General features: G+C 34.3%; 1 long non-coding RNA gene across 1 annotated transcript; it reads right to left on the bottom strand.

The window, feature by feature from the left end:
• Positions 1 to 120: 120 nt before the first annotated feature.
• Positions 121 to 5,080, bottom strand: LOC130467032 (uncharacterized). Its single transcript, XR_008927188.1, has 3 exons — positions 4,730 to 5,080; positions 2,334 to 2,396; positions 121 to 380 (listed from the first exon to the last, which is right to left on the bottom strand). It is a non-coding gene; the product is annotated as an uncharacterized lncRNA (long non-coding RNA).
• Positions 5,081 to 5,796: the final 716 nt, after the last annotated feature.

Here is a 5,796-nt window from a genome sequence, read left to right as displayed (position 1 = left end):
AATGAAACCTGAATTTTGAATAATTCATCTTTGATCAACGTAACATTAAAAATTAACTTATAAAAAAATTGAAGTACACGGTACGTTAAACTACATAGTACATGGTAATGTTACTAATAAACCATATATAATATATCAATAGTACATGATAATTAATGCTGCTAACCAAATTCCATGATAATGTTACTAACCAAAATCCATAGTACATAAATGTTACTAACTAAATATTACAAAACATAATCAATAATCAAAAGTACAAATTGTACCACAAAACCAAAGAACTAAAGCCTAGAAAAACTAGGATCTAATGGTGGTAGTAGCTTATAAGCTCATGTGTCCTTGCCTTCATTGTCATGTCGCTCCTTATCACGTTGGATGATCTTTAAAGACAAAAACAAAATGAAATAAGTATGAGTCGGAAATCAAAATCACTCGTCATAGGAAATCAACCAAAACGACCATGAAACAATAAATGCCAACTCTAATAAAAGACGAGGGCTAATACAAACTCCATGATAGTTGTCTGCATAGCTGTAGAAGAATAATCTAATTCATTGTAGTAGCTTACATAAGCACAATCAAACTGTATAACTCCATGATAGTTGTTTATATTCAACCTGCATAACACCATGGAATATCAAGGACTAACGAAACCCGAAACCAAGCCATGAGGAAACCTATCAGGTATCGTTTTCATAAATTGTTGGACGTAGCTCTTAAAAATCGCGACTTACAATGACAGATTATGTAGCCTACAACATTTATTTGTGCTATTCACACAACTACAGTGTTCTGTATTGGGCAAGGTTATACTGTTGACTTGAGAGTAGCATTTCATATAAGGTAGTAAGGTGCACTCTTCTACTACGTACCCCTGATATTCTTAAAAAATTCAACCAACGGTAACTCTACTGGATTGGCTAATGATACTCAAATTGCATCTAAAACGTGTAGATTAATTGAAGCTAAAACACATAAACTTAATTCAACAACGAAAACAGGTTCCAGCCTAAAATGACATGAAAACCGAAATCCTAGAGAGAAAATAGGACGAGATGGAAATAGCAGCCCGGTTTGAGAAACTTTTAAGAACTCGAGAGAATCGATATAATGCAACTTATCAACTTCATAGTTCATACTACAAATAATAAAAATAAACCAGATTAAGCCCTGCAAATACATTATATAAACCTATTGTTTAAAATTCGAATGGTCGAATCTCCCTTGTTTAAAACCCTGATCAAGATATCCTACACATTTACTCTTTTCTACACAAATCATGAAATACCAGAAGATTTTATGTACTGACAACATAAAATTACAACATTCATAAACTCGCATTTTCATTGCTTGACTGGTGTAGAGTCAGAATCAGTATCAGCTATACCAGTTTCAAGTTTTCCTAGCTTATGACATATAAATACACTACAATATCAGCTATACCAGGGTATTCAGTCCCGAGAGTCAATAGTTTACATTTCTTTGACTCTTAGATGATAAAGGCTAAATTAATAAACTTAATAGAAGTTATCAAATGGCATGGGTCTCGGGACAGTGATAGACTTGGTTATTTGCGTTGGGATAAGGTGTGTAGCTCAAAGAAGAGTGGAGGCCTAGGCGTCAGGAACTTGATAGCATGGACTAGATGTTGGGAGATGTTCACTAGACACAATCAGGGTGATACGCACTGGCTAGCTGGGGGCAATTAGCCTATCCATGTCTACTAACCATTGTATGTGTTGCTGTGCAGTGTAGGAAGACTTTATGTGTGGGCTGAAATCACCTGGACACAAGACGAGATCAGCAAGGCTCATAAACTTTAGAGGTGTGTTTTGGTTGTTTTCTTAACAGTAATTAACCGAAACTAACATGTTCAATTACCTTCTAAATAAGGCTTAAGTTAAGAACAGAGTAACAAAGAAAAAACACCACTTAGACAATAAACATGTTAGCTATTTTTCCTAACTTATCTGAAAAAGGACGATGGACACAGAAACAGCTAGCATAACAGCAGAAAGTAGCACCAGAACAACAAATTGGATAGCAGCAGAAAAGAGCACCAGAGCAACAAATTGCAACAACAAAATAGAAGCACTAACCAAACAAGTCAACCCCTAACCGCAAAGAACACTCAGAAACACTACTTATACTATTTTTCAGTTCATTGGACCATTCTAAATCTTCTGCTTTCTTTTTATCAAACTGTAATTGTAACAAGCAGATTTGCTTACACCATTCATATGAAATACAACAAGAAGTCGAACAAGAACACTGAAATTAGAGAAGCGATCAAATGCAAAAAGAGTTCAATGAGAAGAAATTAGAATAATTACCCTTTCGTGTACCATTCCCAAGACTTGTGCACAATCTAGAGCTTGAAGCACTTACTGTACGAACTTGGCCAACAAGCAGTGATTAAAAAAAAAGAAACATCAAAATTCTTAGAAGCAGCATTGACCAATATACTAGTATCCTCACTCATCGAATAAATATTATAAGAAAAAAACTGAACAATAAAAGATTGCAAACCCAAGAAACAAAATTTCAGCCAAATTCATCAAAAAACAAATCTGCCATCATAAACAAACCTGGAACTTTTTGGTCAATTTGTTATAAGTTATATGACACTGAAGGAAGAACTGAAATACATCAGTTCAATGTAAAGAAATGAAAAACGTTATTAAGAGGAAAATGGAAAAAGGAACATAGGAAACAGAGGATATCAATAAACAGGAAAGAACTAGTCAAAGAAAAGTAAGTATTAAAGTCTGTTTTTAAGAAGATAAATGAACAAGGAGGAAACAGAAAAAAGAAGAAGGGCAGGGTATTAAAGTATTGGTTTGAACATGCAAGTGCACTATCATCCTCTCTAGTTTACAATGGCTCTTTTAGTTCTTTGGTAGTTATTTCATGAGTTTGCACACTAAGTACAGGCACACTGTACAATTGACATAATGATGAATGATAGTAAGCAAACTTGGGAGAAGAAGAAGATGATAAGATGAAATGGGGGGTGGATGGGCATGATGTTAATTAATGTGAAATCTATGGTTGTTAGAAATCAAATAACTTTGGGATTCTATCTTAATTTGATTTTAGAAAATCCATGATGTTGTAGCATTTGTTTGATCTAATTTTGCATTATATTTCATCTCCAGTTCTTTCTTCCCTTACCGACTCTTACTCTTTCTCCATTACCTTTTAGATGCAGATTGGTTTATTCGGAGTTGGGGAGGAAGAGTTGTGTACTTGTGTAGCTAAATAGTGAAATGAATATTCATTTATCAAAAAACCTAATGCACTGAATATTGCAATTTCACACCTTTTCAGTTTCTTTTTCACCTGATACCAGCCATGAACTTAACTCAATTACCAAGCCGGTAGCTATACTATGGCCTCACGTAGACATGTGCAAACATGTAAATGATGGGTCTTGTAGTAATTGTCTATGCATGTTAAAGTCCAAATGACTTGGAAACTATGTATGTTCAATCGTATATGTGTTGTTGCTGGCATGCTGCTGCCCTGCCACACCTTGATATATGATTTATTTGTGATGCAAGTACAAGATTTTCCCAATGAACTGTTCTGTAACTGATTCTCTTAAAATTTTGTGCTTCAAGTCTCATTAAATGTATACTTTTTTTTCCTACTCCATGTAAAGTGTAATAAATTAGATATTTTATCAACTAAGCACCTGCCACATACACAGGTCAATGCTCGGATTCTCTTCATTGATCCATCTAGTCGGGCTGTTGGGTTGACGATGAATCCTCATCTTTTCTTAGGCTAACGCTAAGCTGCAGGTGTCGAGGCTAAGGCGTCTAGAAAACACTCATTTTGTAGTAGTGATACTGTAGTTTCAGTAAAAAATGCTTTAGAAGTGAAGGGGTTTATCGAAAAAAAATAACAGCTGCTAATAGCTTAATTCGCAGGCAATACTAGATGCATTATGATTACACATGTTCTAACTAGTTATCATTCCTTCTTTTCAAAACAAATTATGTACAAAGAGAATTCAATTAGGAGACTTCCTTGTACATAAGTAGGGTAACAGACAAAGTCATTAAGCCCTTAAACACTAGAAAACACATAATCTAAGGCAAAAGGATGACTTCCACCCATAAATCAGTCATTAGCTTATCTATAAAAGAAAAAAGAAAACAAACAACGATTATCACAATAAAACACATGGCTGCAATAAAAATACACTGTAAGAAGTAGGCATAATTTGAATGAATTAAGGCCACAGTAAAATTAATTGAATCCAAAATTATCAATAATAACCTAGATTGCTATTAGTTCAAGAATTTGACAGTGAGAGGAAACTAATTATATCGCAAATTAACACCATAATCATTACATGCGACATCAAATTAACTACTAGAGAGAATACCCAGCTGAAATCCAAAACACTTTACATTTTAGTCATGGCATAATACCAAGCTGCAAAAAACAAAGATTTCAACACCACTCCGAAAAAATAAAACTAACACAAATTAGGGCTATAATCGAAAATTTCTACTCAAGATAGACAAATAAAACCCAATTAAAAGAGTGAACACAAAATTACTCGCGTTTAAACCAATTATATGAGAAGAATGAAATCAAAATACACGATTCAACTGCAAACAAATACCTAAAAACCCTAGAAATTCGTGTTTCAAAAAAATACAAAACGAAAGTTGAAAAAAGAAGAAAAAAGAAACGCAACGGAAAATTATGTTACCTTTACCAGGCCGACAAGGTAGAAGATGATAAACCATTGACACGCCGAACAGGATCGACAATTTTAGAGAATGAAATTTAATTTTTTCGGAGAGATGAGAGAGAGAAATACAAGCCCATGAGAAGACAAACAAGGAAGCTACGTGAAAGATCTTACAAATTCAATGAGAGGAGAGTAGATCTGAGATTGGAGATGAGAGGTGGGTGAGAGCTATTCAATGAGGTGGTTTTTCTTTTCCAGAAAAAAGGGTGAAATTGCGACCTTGCGGGCAACAGAAAAAGGGGATGAAGTTGCAGAATAGCTAATTAAACAACATCACGTGGATTGCACGTGAATTCTCGACGCCTAATGTTGTCTACATTACACTGGACGATAAAAAGCGTCGTGAGTAAGCGGAAACTAATTATTTGCACCAACGCTCATACTCTTGCGTCGAGCACCTAGCGTCCAAAAACCAAGGTTTTTGTAGTAGTGATGATATTATTATCTTCAATATCTCCATAAAATATTTTATATCACAATTATAATAATAAAGTCGGTGAAACGAGTTGAATGAACATTTGTCTGTCTCCACCCTATTATACGTACGGGAATATATAAGTAGTGATTCGACGAGTGATGGACATTCATAGAGATAAAATTGTATTCTTCGTGGTGATGTGGTATGTGAGTTTTCTTTGGTTTTTGCATTTTAGCAAACATAATTTTTTTTCCTTCATAAATACTCCACAAAGTGTAACCATTTATTTATTTATTTATTATTTTGACCACATATATAATAAGTTAGTAGAACAAAGAAAAATGGAGGGGGAGATGCGTTCTCTTCCCCTTATTTGAAATAAATTTTTCGAATTTATCTGAACTTATCTAAACTTACTGGACTCAGAACTGTTTAAATCTAATGGAATATATAGATTTGATCAGACCGGGTTTCAAAAGAATAAACTTGAGATTGGTCGGGTACTTAAAATGGGTACGGATAACATAATACAGGATGAGATAGTATTTGAACTTAATATCGGTTCTGAAATGGGTCGGGTTGAACATGTATGACTCGGTTACATCTG

The sequence above is a fragment of the Spinacia oleracea genome, chromosome 2 (assembly GCF_020520425.1).
Source record: "Spinacia oleracea cultivar Varoflay chromosome 2, BTI_SOV_V1, whole genome shotgun sequence".
NCBI classification, from domain to species: Eukaryota; Viridiplantae; Streptophyta; class Magnoliopsida; order Caryophyllales; family Amaranthaceae; genus Spinacia; species Spinacia oleracea.
This window is presented reverse-complemented; position numbering and strand designations above follow the sequence as displayed.